Source organism: Phlebotomus papatasi, chromosome 1, assembly GCF_024763615.1.
Source record: "Phlebotomus papatasi isolate M1 chromosome 1, Ppap_2.1, whole genome shotgun sequence".
Taxonomy (NCBI): Eukaryota; Metazoa; Arthropoda; class Insecta; order Diptera; family Psychodidae; genus Phlebotomus; species Phlebotomus papatasi.
The window spans coordinates 20994859-21009226 of record NC_077222.1 but is presented as its reverse complement, the minus strand read 5'-3'; positions in this window follow the sequence as shown (position 1 = coordinate 21009226).

Here is a 14368-nt window from a genome sequence, read left to right as displayed (position 1 = left end):
TACAATCTAGTACCATGCCGACTATGCCTAACTCTCTCCGCGAAAGAAAGAGAAGCTACCATACCAATTGAATAAGAGGAAAAGAGAAATAAAGATGATGAAGGCCTTACGATGAACAATTCAATTCCAGAGTATGAGAAAGGGAGAAATGTGTAATTTCTTTTAGCACTTTACACTGTTAGAAATTGTAGAGATAGCAACTAAGTTAGTTATTTTACTGGACCAATAAAACAAATACAAGAAACTTATTAACCAGTAGGGGAAAGTACTCTCCATTCGAACGTTCATGCCTTCGAATAATGTGAATTTTCATTCAGTTTTCCTAAGAGACTTAACACATTTCTATGTGACAATTATGTGTAAGTCTGTAAGGAAAAATAAAAGAAAATTCACATTATTCGAAGGCATGAACGTTCGAAGAGAGAGTATTTTCCCCTACTTATTGGGTACAAAAGAGTATATTCTAGTATGGTTTTTAGGAAAATAATAACCGTTACTTTACAATTTATTTAATCAGAAATAAAAACGTTAAGAAAAACAATTACAGTTCTGTCTCTTTATATGCACACTCTCTATATGCACAGCTTTTGTGTCGGTTGCATTCAAAATCAATTTGTTTACATTTTGACAAAGTAATAAAGAAAATTATTTTCTTGGTAACTAATTTTTCTCGTTTTTAATTATCTTAATTTTATTTTTTCTGTCTTATATTATAGTTAAAATAACACGGGGAATTCTAGAACAATAAAAAAATAATGTTTTAAAAGAAAGAAAAAAACCGTTGGGAATTTCAAAAAAAGTTGTGCAGAGAGAACTGTCAAAAAAAGTACCCAAACTGTGCATATAACGAGACAGCACTGTAAACTTAAACTTAAGGTTTGAAAAAACTTACCTGATTGTCCATTCCTTATAAAATCTCCATCCCATCTATAATGATTTTTGTATTATTTCGAATCCTAGCTGTAACTCTATCAGAGTCGTAGCTAGAGTTGAATTTAAGGTAGGGTATCAGTAGTTAAAGGTAGGACATTAGTTAAAATTTTGATTAATCTATTTTAGTTAATCGATATCACTCCCACTTCAATTCAATGTAAGTGAATGAGGTAAAACAAAAAAAAATTTAATTAAGACAAATTTTAAAAATAAAACAAATTATTCCGATTATTCGATACACACACTTAAAGGGTTACATGGGTCAAAACTGACAAAAGAAATAGCATATTTTGTTCTAATTTCTTTTTAACATAACATAAATATATAATTAATTAAAGATATTAGGCATATAAAAGTACAACATTTAAACTATATTTTCTGAAATTTTCATTTAAAAATTTATCCTGTGGGACTTGATTTTTGGAGAGATTTTTCAACAAAAAAAAAACATACTTTTCCGGTGAACAAAATTTCTCGGAATTGAAACTCGGAATGAAAACCATAGACCAATTCTTGTTGCCTGATGAGTTCAACTAGTCTTTGAACGAAGTATTTTTCAAAAACTGAAATTTGAGTTTTTAAGAAAATTTCATAGACAAAAATACCAGTTTTGACGTGTTTTACACTACGTTACGTCTTGTAGGATATAGAATAATTTTTGATCAAGTAAACATAAAATCCTTCGTTCAAGGATACGTTTTACTTATCATCTAAAAGGAAATATTTGATTTTTGCATTTTAGTTGAACCAATTCCGAGAACACTTCTCCACCGAAAAGTATGTTTTTGTCTTAAAAAAGTTTCCAAAAATCAGACTGCAATGGACTACATTTTTAAAATTTTTGAATGAAAAATTTAGAAAATATAGTTTATGTTAGTTGCACTTTTATATGCCTAAGAGCTTAAATCACATAAATTTTTTAATATGCTGAAAAAGATTAGAAAATATTATATTTTTATAGTCTTCTTGGCCCACGTAAGCCTTTAAGTATCTTGAGAATGCGTAAATGAGAAAAGGAAATATATTGAGTTTTTTTTTAACGTAAAAAGTGTAAGAATCTTTACGGTCGTTTTGGTCAGAACCATTAAAAAAGATTATTTCATTTAATTAGTCATCAAATAATTGTCATTTCAACTCATTAATAACAATGCCAAATGCGATTTTCCATGCGATTTTAACCAATTGCAAGTAGCACTTCAATAAATCACTCTCGAGGTTACGAGATTTGGAAGCGTTATCGTACGTCAACAGTAATTTTGTTTGGTATGGCATTTAATTGTTTTTTTTTTACCAAAATTGAAGTCAAACTTCAATTATATTGATTTAAAGTAGAGTCTCGCTATAGTCCATATTTGGTTCCAGATTTGACACTTGGATCACACTATAGTCCATGTCATTTTTTTTTAAATTATCAACGACTTTTAGTATTGAAATTGCTCGACGACTTCCACTTTCTTTGCGTTTGTGGTACTCGTCCTCGCTCTCTTCATTATGGATCACAATTATCACAACTACTCCATAAAGTTTGCCAAAAATATTAAAATAATTATGACAAAATTTCATGCCGCGTACTAAAAAACATAACCTAACTTAAAATCAGTGTTTTGAAATCAACAGTCGATAAATTGTGGACTATAGAGCGATGGCCTATAGCGGGACTCTACTGTACAATTATGACGAAATAATCATCAAAATCGGTTGGGCAAGAGTCTAGATATGTCAGTTTACGAAATATGAAAATTGGTTTTTCGACCGTGGTGCCCCTATCGTTGGTCCTATGAAGTTCAAATGTTATAAAAAGGTATTGCGCTTTGCGAGACCTTTAATTTGCGATTGCACTTGTCAAAATCGGTCAAATAGAACAGGAGATATGGCGTTTTGAATTTCATGAACTTTGACCCCTTATATCTCCGGTTATATTGTAACCACAGCGAACCCACACCACTTTTTCGAAACTTCATTGCCTACACTACAACACTCTTAAATTTGATCAAAATGTCCAGTTTTTGAGAAAAATATGTTTGAATTTTTACGCTGTCGCAGCGCCAGCTGTGGTGACTTTCTGATCTTTCATCTGTAAGTGCTCATCGAGACGAAACCAAAAACCCAAAAAGGTCAAAATGTTAATTAGAACCGGAGATTGAGGCCAGTCAATTTTTGAACTTTGACCCCTTATAGCTCGGGTTAGGGATTATCTATCGAATTAAAAAGTTTTTTTGTTGGATAGATATAATCTGCAGCTCAACAAATTCAAACTTGAGCCCGATGCATAATGGAGCTTTTGAGTTATTCCACTTAGAAAATTAAAAAAAAAAGTCTTCAATAATAACGGCCCTAGCGATGGTTTTACGAACTTTTGATGTCAAAAATAAAGTGGCATTTCATGAGAGTTTTCCAAAACGCCCTCACTTTTTATATTCTGACAATTAGAACCGGAGTTAAGGCCATTTTAAGAAATTTTTTTGTACCCTTATAGCTCGGGTCAGGGGGCAGAGTTAAAAGCTTTGCATATGACTGTCTCACTCTTTCGGACTCTTCTTCTTTAGAACGTTGTAACAAATTCAATTTAGTTCAATCTACTTTTGAGACCGAAAGAGCAGGATAGAGTTACACAAATCGTTTGAGAAAGAAAGGGTAACAAATTTTGATTTCATGAAATTTTACCGATCTAAAAGATGTTAACTCTTTCGTCTCCTTTGGGACTCTGGGTACCCATGGAAAAAATAATTTTTTTAGACTATTTAGAATCGATAAAATTCCGATTCTTGTGGATGATTACAAACTATAAGGATGTCCAAATCTAGGATATTTTTTGCAGCATCCCAATTAACTCCTGAGCTAAGATATTCTTGGTCAAAAATCGTGAATTTTCGATTTTCTGCTTCCTTGCACATATTGTGACTTTTTTCATATTTCTAGACCCGAATAAGGAAAAACCTCTCGGGGCCAATAAGTATGATAACTAACAATTACAGATTACATAAATTCGAAAAACAATTTTTTCATAAATTTTCAAAAAACTTGTTCAAAGTTGATGGGTACTCTCGTCCCCAAAAATCTTGAGGTCAAATGTAAGGTTATCCCGCCAGTGCCCGCCATTTGCTTTTTGACACCAACCTTGTAAGAAAATTCAAGCGGGAGCGAAATTTTTGTCAATATGGCCGATAATTTTGACATTTGGCAGCGAAAGAGATTGCTTTCGGGGAAGTTTTTCCTATTCTTCCAGATTTTAGTGAATTCTGATTGTCCAGGAAGTGTTTTTTTGGCTCTTGAGAAAGCTTAATGTGTCTGCAATAACATCCTGTTGAGAGAAATGTGTGTTAAAGTGCTATTCTGTGAAATATTTTGAGGAATCTGTTGGCAAGCAGGAGCTGGGTGTCCTTTTCAGCACTTCCTGGACATCCCACAAGATACTGGTCAATAATTCTTCTTGTTTTAGTGATCAACATTGTAAAGGAGTCATTTGACATGCAAAAATAGTTCACAAAATTGATATTATTGGCTTTTGGAAAATTGAAGTTTGTCCAAGTTTCTATCTTTTGCGTTCTGTAGGGGACGAGAGTTCCCATGAGTTTTCCAATTTCCCAGAGGCGGAGAAAATTCTTTCTCTACAAAAGTATCATATTTGACCACTAAGACTTACAATAAAGTGAGTTTGACTGAAATTCGTTCGCTGGATATGTTGTGGTCCGGAAAGAGTTAAAAGTGTAAGTTAACCGTTTTTAACCGTGCATAACTGCATGTGCGCCCAGAGAGAGAGTTTTTCTTTGAGGGAGAATCCATCCATTGGAGGGGAGGCGGTACATTCCCCTTCCTCCAAACCCTTTTTTTTCTCCCAAAGTATCCACATTGTGACGTCTAATCCGCGATTATCAAAGAGAGAGAGACGCTGCAGTGTGACGCTCTCTCTCACAAAATTGACCTACATTAGGTACCCCTCTCTCTCTCTCAGCAAAATAGACAAAGAAGCCTATCGAATCCGACTAAGAGAGTCTCCCAATAAAATGAAGGGCCATCAACGGTGGATTCGCGGTAAAATGCAAAAAAAAGACCTTTTGAGGAGTGTTTGACGATAAAATTGCAGCATTTCCACTATTCGCGCCTCTCTTTCGATGGGATCAGTTTCTTTTTTAGAGATGCTCTGTACAAACTGGAAATTCAACTTAAGATTGCACAAAACCAACTTTGACTCCAAAAGACGTTTACTCACTCACAATAGAGTAAACGGAATTATTGTCTTGATGTTTTCGATTTGATCAAACACTTTCATTATTATGCATTTTCATTGATAACGGGATTATTCAATGAATTTATTTTAAAATTAATTCAATTTAAACTATTATTCCCATTTCATTTTCTCTGGAACTCTTTAAACTTTGACCTTGAAGCTCAAAAAAAAAAAGAAAATAGAGAAAGGTCAGGAGCTTTCGCGGATTACTCGAAATCTTCTTAAATTTATGTATCATTATTTATTTAAGCTAAATATTAATCCTATTAGTGGTATAGTAAAGTATTCATGGCTATTTACAGCAAAATGCCATTCGCAGTTGAAAGTGAAATGTTGTCTGTCGCTTAAAATAAAACAAACTTAGCAAAAACCTTTTGCAAAGTGAAACATACACAAACACCATCCATTAACTTAATTCTTATGTGACGCTGAAAGCCTGATAAGAAAATTTATAATACACTTGCAGTTTGTTATGAAGAAATTCATGTCTATTTAACACTAAAAAAGCAGGAGATCAATGACTTGATATTTTTATCACTCACAAGATACGCACTATGCCTTGCTGTCTTTAGCACTTTTGCTTCAATTTTGAGAGATAAGATTGTGCTGCCGCATATTAAACGTCTTTGCGCATTCATGCAATTTTAAATTAAAATTCTCAAGTGATATTTTACACGAATTTATGCTCTTTATTATCTTACTGCCGGTAATTTGCAAGTTTAAGTTCTTTATGTGATTTTTTTTTGCATAAGATATTGAAAGATGCATATATTAAATGGCTCAGGTTATATGAATATTTGAATATTCCTCCCCTAAAAATCAACATAAATAGCTAAGTTCATAATTTTTTTTTCTAAAAATAATTTTTCCAATTTTCTCTAAATCGGCTTACTTAATCTGTACCCTAGTAGTATCGTTGGAAAGGCCTTGAGACTTGCTATTACTTACAAAAATGCATTTACTGCTCGAACTCGAAGAAAGATCACAAAATAATGTTTTTTTTTTACAACTTGTCACACCTCTGGAGCCTTGTCTGGAGCTTAAACGGTAAAAGATATCAAATTTGGTCTTCGGTGACCCACAATAAAACAACATTATCTCCAGAGTTTTTTCTTTTTCTCCTCACGTCCCCCCCCCCTACAAACCGTACAAAGCCAACCAAAACCAGGTTTTCCAAGTTTTTCTCAAAATTATCCCAAGCTTTTTAATTAATTTTCGGATATGTCAGATGTAGTCAAGTTGAATAAATCGTCCTTAAACACCTATTTTCGAAAATCATTTCGATATGGAATTTTTGAAGAACAAAGTTTAACCACTTTGGAGGATCTATTACTCAACCGATTTGCTCTAATTTCGAATTTTTTGAAAGATCTTGAAATTTCCTACCCGACTGCATCGGACTTAATCGGTCATGACTCAGTAATGTATCCATAAATGATACACTTTTCTTGGATTTACTTTTTTATTTATCCGTATACTTGTTATGCTAAAATGCTGTTATGCTGCTTTTCTTCAGCAATTTCTTATGTCGTAATGGTTTTATTTTTAATTTATAAATCACCTTAATCGGTAGGGTGCTATTCCAATGAAAAAATGACCATGCTTTTTAGCACATTACTGTTCTCAAGTACTAAAAAGACCATGACTGTTCCCACATATCATTTCAATTAATGTTAGATGGCATTGTGATCGGGTGAAAGTTTGCTCGGCGGGAATATTCGAATTCGGATTTTGGTTAGGAAATCAAAAAGATTAATTTAATGTTTTCACTTTCATAGTATTTTCCACAATTTCTTTATCATGATTGACAAGATGTAAGGTTCTTCTGTCTGCACAAAAACTTCATATTTGCCCCAGTCCTCGTCGTGTTTCAAAATCACCAAATAGTCATGACAGGAACCGACACAAAAGAAAAGTTCAACCGAAATCCGAATTCGAATATTCCCTCCGAGCAAGCTTTTACCCGATCACAATGCCATCCGACATTCAGTCAGTGTGGAGTAGCCTGTAATGTCAGCTTGGCGGCGTGATGCAGTTGGATGGCCGAGATTTGGCAACTTTAGCTTCAATCGCGGGTTTTCCCAGGTTTTCCATGAGTTTCCCCGTGAGTTCTCAAGGGTGAAAAGTCGGCGAGCAGCATTAAAATTCTCTACTTATTATTTTCCTTGAAATGACGTATGAGAACAGACATGGTCTTTTTTAGTACTTGAGAACAGTAATGTGCTAAAACAAGCATGGTCACTTTTTCATTGGAATAGCACCATAAAGCGGTATGCACCCAAAAGCATGCGAAAAGGTAATACACGGATAGCTCTTTCTCGTGAGTTCAAGCGCTCTGCAAAGTTGGACCGCTTTCCCATCTCTTTTTTTTTTTAAAGGAGAATACTTTTTTTTAAATATTACCCAATTATTAATATAAAGAAGCGTAAAAAGGATTTGAACCTGGGACACTTGCATCATAGCACGACATTTTAATTATACAGTATCAGCCAAAAGTTTCTTTACAAAGGTCTGTACGAGAAATCAAGTGGAAAAAATATAGAAAAAATAATCTTTTATTTTTTTTTTCTTTTTGCAAATGAGTTGCTTCTAATCCATAGATGTTATTTATATATTTCAAGAAAATTAATTAATTTTATTTCATATAAAAAATAATTCTGTTCTAAAAGTTGATCATTTTTCATCTGCCAAAAGTTTCTTGACAAATTTGAAAAAAGTGGCTAAGAAATGGTCAAAAACGTGCAATCAACATTCTGTTACCAGTTATATTATGAAGTTATGTTATTTGAGAACTAAATGGACGTATAACACATTCCCAAAATTTTCAATGGCCTAATATGAATATAAAAGACATAATAAATAATGTATTTTTGTTAATTTATTTATTTATTAATTTTGTTAAAATGGCAAGTTACAAAAAATTGAAAAAAAGTAAATCATCTAGAGATACTGCTGGAATAAATCTGCGTCATTAATTTCCAAATTTGTTGGGAAATCCCTACAGTATATACATAAAATTGTTAAAATTTATAGTCACAAGACGCGAGTACATCTCAAAGACGCTAATAGCTGAGCCAGGGTTTCGACTTAGAGGGTTAGCAATGGCATTATAAGTATCTTTGTGATCCCAATGATATCTGTTCTAAAATTTCAAAGTTAATTAGTTTCCGTTCATTTTTTACTGAATGTTTTTAGTATATGCGACTGTTTTCACATGCTTCTGTATAATCGATTTTTCTTTTTGTTGGTTCCGTTCCTATATCTCGACTGCTTTCAAATTTTGATCAAGTTTCAAATTCACCAGGAGGGGAATTCTGTAATGCTCTGGCAATGCCATATGACAAATTGGATTCGAATCTTAGGAGAGTTTTTTCGAAAATGCGATTCTGTAGCCGTGACATTGCCATTTCAGCTCACGTGGTATTGTCAGAAGCCACATACTTGAGATTTCTGGCAATTCAAATGACAATGAATTTTGTTAAACAAGTCAACCAAAACGCAACTGTATTTTCATAAAATCATCAAGTAAAAGGATTTCATTAAAAAAATCAATGAATTGCATTTTCGAACTCATATGATATGACAAAAAAAGCTCGAATGACATTGTCAGGTTTCGAACTCACGCGTGACAATGCCACGAAAATTACAGAATTCCCCTAAGACATGATAGGAACCAACACAAAGAAAGATCGATTATGAAATATTTAAGAACAGTCATGTACTAAAAAAATGTTCATGAGAAAGATATTCCCTTTTATTGTTTCATTGGAATAGTAGCATCATGCATCTAAATAAACATTAATACTTATGTTTCGTATTAGCGCTTCGTGACTTGTCATAAGCTTGTTTTAATTATACTTTCGCAGTAGAATTTCTCAAATTTAAATTTAGTCGATCGGTCTTCTAAATTTCTGACAGCAGCTGCTGAGAAAAAACTTATCAACAAGTCATTATCAAGCTTATATTTTCAACAAATGTAATAAAATGCTTACTTAATTTTGAGATACGACCAGAATTGCACACCAAAGTTTCTGGTTGTCTATAAAATGCCAAAGTGGAAAAATTATGGATGTGAGTTTTTTGTTGTTGTTTACAAGGAGAGAAAAATAAATCGAGAAAACTTGTTATATATACTTGATGTATTGTTTCTTTAAACACTATTCTGCATGTCTAAAATATTGGAATACTAGAAAATAATAAAACGCCAATTGTTTGTTTACAAATAGATTGTTCTAAAAATAGGGAAAATTGTTTAATTTTTAACTTGTGAAAAGGTGGAAACGCTTTGGGATTGCTGACGTCGCGTCGATAAGTTGGAGACTAAAAAGGGGCATTACAGAAGTGATAAGACTTGAGCAACAGTTATATTTGGCTTTAAGTATACGAATTGTGTAATACTTAAATACATTTTCATAACAAATAACAGGAATGGTGCAAAAAAAAGTATGATAAACTTTTGGGTATATTTTTAGAATCACCCAAAACACCTCTCGTGAACAATAAATCAATGACAATACGCCAAATCCATGTGTTGTGATCTCCGCAATCATTTAAATATCTTATCACTTTTTCTCTGTTTTTCACCAAACTTTCTTGTATACAGAATTTCAAAGTATAACCACAGAATTTTGGGTTTTTCTTGGAACTCAAAAATAACACCTCAAATCTCCTCTTTCAATACTCTGAGCATTAAGCTGCCTACACACTACTGTGGAAATTAATATATCAATACAATATTTAAAAGCAGAGTTAAAGAATATTTATAAATTTTGTCTCAATAATGAAGGTGCTTTTTAATATGGAAATAAAATTATTGAGCCAAATACTTCAATATTTCTACATAGTAAGAAATATTGATTCAAATATTGAAATAATTCTTTCCATAATCCAAACATTTGCAATAATATTGACAATATTGACATAAATTTCTCTAGTATGTAGAGGCCATTATAGGATCTGTACCTTCTATACATTATTATTGGCCTCTCACACTAGAGAAATTTATGTCCACTGAGAAAAAAAAGAGTGCGATTAACTTTTTTTCCTCGCAACTTTAACACTTTTCAGGTGTAAAAATATATCAACATTTTTAATGTTAATTTTACAGAATTTTATGTGTAAAATTAACATAAAAAGGGTAACTTTAACCCACAATACACCTAAAAAGCATAATATTACCACCGATTTTCACTAATCAATAATGTAGGGTAAAATTAACATTTCCGGAATGTTATTTTAACTTTTTCGGATTTCTCTCACTCAGTGTCCATATTGAAGAGTTTTTCCTAAAGAAGCATAGGAAATTTGCTTCAGTTTGGACAAAAACTTCTCTAGTGTGTAGAGGTAATATAAGAAATTTCTATCAATATTTAGAATTTTGACGGCTATTTGACAGTTTTCTTCAATTAAGTAATTTGCTTCAATATGCCAAACATATTGATAAAACTTCTAAATGTCATTATGTGAGTAATTTATATCAAAAATGGAACACTGGTAAAAATAAAAGGATCAAATTGATCCAAATTTGATCCTTTTGCAAAGGATGGATCAAATTTCAAACTTTGAATGCACTTTTTGCATAATGAAACACGTTAATTTGATCCATATTCTGCAAAAAGATCAAATTTGAATCAATTTGATTCTTTTATTTTTACCACTAAATATTGATTGAAAATATTGACATAAATTTCTCACAATGTGTAGTAAGCTTTATGCTTCTGTGAGATTATCCCTTATGTTCCATAAAAACATTATCTTCTCTTTTAAGTTTTCTCAAATTTCCTCGACAAATTCTGTTAGGTTCTCGAGCAATTTTCCACGCAATTTCTTTATGCCCATCGTTCACTTACTGTTCAAGTGCAAAAATGATGTTTGAGTTGGAGTTGTGCTTATGAATTTCTCTTAAAAAATTACGTACACTTGTCTCATTGCAAAACAATAGCTAAAGCAATTTTGTTGGGCTCGAGGGTATTGTTACAGGCAATTTATGCTAATGTATTTGATAAATTTGCTAGGCTATTTTTGTTAGGTCTTAGGTGATGAATTATCACGGTGGATTTGCCAAATTTTAATGTCCTCTTTTAGCAAAGTTCACGTGCTCATCTTTTTACGTGTTATCGCATATCAATAGCAGTTTTTTTTACTGCGATTACCATCGTTTAAAGCTTGGATTTCTCCATATAGTCACGGCTTATGTAATCAGCTTAATATTATAACAAAAAATGTTCTTGAAGGTGAACCAAAATTAAATGAATTTATAACACATTTAATTAATTATTTCTAATATTTTAGTACGTTTAATTGCTTCGCAAGACCTTTCCAAAATGATATCAAACTCAAAAATCTATAAAAACGCTTTAGGGGAAATGATATGTTTAAGATTTTTTCTAAGAAAAAATGGCTGTCAGAATGCCAATACATAACTTTTGTTTTTTAGAGTGAGAGGGAGTTAAATTTACATCCAGTCATCTCGCTCACACACATTGGTAGTTTTGAAAATCCTTTTAAATTAAGGGAATTATTGGGTGATCGGCATAAAATTCATATTTCATATTTCGTCGCTTGAATCAGCAATTGTCTTACCTTAATAGGGTATCAAACATTTTTTAAATGAATTTCTAACTTAAAAATGAGGAGTAAATTGCGATAGTTCTTGATCCAAGCGCCGATATTGATGAATATTCTAATACAGTATTCATAAATTCTGGGCATTATAGGTAAGTATCGCTATGTCAGTTATTCATGAATGACTTCAGAAACTACTTTGATTAATGCAAAGCTTAAGATTAAGCTTAATGATTGCCTCAAATATGAAAAATATTTTCAAAAACATGGCATTTCAGAGAATTGCAACATTTTTTAAAAATTTTTATTTGCAACATAATTATTATTAAATATATATATTATCGTAGCTAAGAAGAATTATTCATCAACGTAACTCGTAACGAATTTTAGAATTAAAATTTCCGAAATCCATTTTATCATGTGAGATAAGTTTAAAAATCACGTTTTTATATTCATTTTGGAAAATTTTTGTTTTTAAAAATTTGCTAAATTACATATAGTCTTAAGAATAGTATAGTATACATATAGTCTTAAGAAAGGATCGTTGGATCCAAAAGGCAGGAAATAAACTGAAATCTAATCTAAATTGCATTTTGTATTTGTTGGACAGGGGTGGACTCTAGCAACATAAACGTTATTATTATTTTTTATAAGTGATCTTTATGAAGTTTTGAGATATTTGTCGGGACACTTAACCCTCTAACGGTGTTTTCTTTAATATGCGAAAAAAAGTTCTAAAACAATGTTTTCTAGGATAACTATGATCCAATAAAGTCGAAAAAACCATCCATTCTTCATTATCTCTTTTAGTTTAAGCGCTAGGTGAGGAAATATAAAATTTTTTTCAAACTCTTTATGCTTCTAAAATTTACATTTTTAGTTTTTTCAAATTTTTTAAATAAAATATACAAAGTAGAATGACATGTCTTTCAGTAAAAAATAAATTTATTTTAATCAGATAACTTTAAATCGGTATTTTTATGGAAATTGGAAATGAGTTTTTTTGCACTAATATTTTTTGTTGCTTTTTCTCTGACCTGTCACACAAAACTGGGAATAGAAACAAAACGAAGAGTCAAAATGAGTCCAAACTTTCAAGAGATGTTTATAAGACTATTACCGAGGACACTATAGCACTTTTAAATAAATAAAACCTTTATTGTCGCTGTAAATGTGATATTTGTGAAGACCGCCTGGAGGCGGTCTTACCCGTTAGAGGGTTAATATTACAGTAGGGGAGACTGGGGCAAAAAGTAACAAAACGGATATTTTATTTTTTTACAAGCTACCCGAGCACCTTCAAAATTTCTAATTAGCGCAGTTTTATGGGAAATTTACCGCTCTACAACTCTGTGAAAGTCATTTTCTTCTATTTTGTAAGGAAATATATTTATCGAGCCGTTTTGTAAAAAGTAATTTTGTGATCATTCTCAAAAATGCTGGGGCTAATAGTATCAGGCATAAGATACTATCACATTTTGATTCGCTTCATTACGGGATTCTGTAAATTTAAGTAAAACACCTAGATTGCATATTTTCTTAGGAAATTTATTCTTTTACACCTCTGTAAAACACCGTTTTCTCTATCTGAGCGAGAAAAGCGCATTTAAGCTATTTTACAAAAAACACACAAAAAACTGCAAATCGTTTGACCAATGCAAACAATAAGCGGCGACACATAGCATTGACGTTTCTTTTCGCCGTGAGACATCAGAAATTGTTTCGGTTTTTGTTACTTTTTGCTCCATAGCTTTTGTTACTTTTTACCCCAAGTGGTCGTTTTTAATAATAGGATTTCTGGAGAAAAGAATCTTTGTAAAATTCTGAAATAGATAGCGGATTCGTATTCAAAGAATATCCAGATAATTTGGGAAATATTCACCCGTGCATCAAATTTAATGTGGTTAATAATTGATATCTTCTGCACGAAAAATATTTTAAAAATAAGGCTAAAAATTTCGATATTTTTTATTATCTAAATTTCTTGTTCAAATTCTAACAAACTTACGACATTGAAGAAGACCTATGGAGGCTATCTATGGAAAAAAATTTAAGCCTCTATCTTATTTATCTTGGAAGATATTGAATTTTAAAATTTGTTTGCCCCAGTCTCCCCTACACTCCCTCTAAATTCGAGCATTTGGGACCGAAATGTCACCCGAACTAGAGAGAAATTCGAGCATCACATTGTTTGAAATCCAACGATCTTTTGTTTACCTACATACTCAGGGGGGTGACATTAGCTCTGTAAAATGCGATCAGTTTTAGTGTACATTTTTTCCTGTTTTCGTACACATTTCACAAGATATCTCCAAAACTACGTAGGTTGCCAATTTGGGGTTTTCGGTTGCCTATTCTATATTAAATTGACTTTTATTTTATATTTGTATTATTTTCTAAATCATTCTACAATAACAGAAAACAGCCAATAAACTGAAAAGTTTTTTCGGCACGCTAGAATAGAGGCGTGCAAGGGCCGTTGAAACCGCATAAACGTCAAATGAAACATGTACGTCAATGGTCAAAACTCTACCAGAACAAACTTATTTTGACGTTTATTCGGTTATTAACGGTACTTGCACACCTCTGCGCTAGGAATACATGGGAGACATAGGAAACGTCATGCCCTTGTACATACTCATA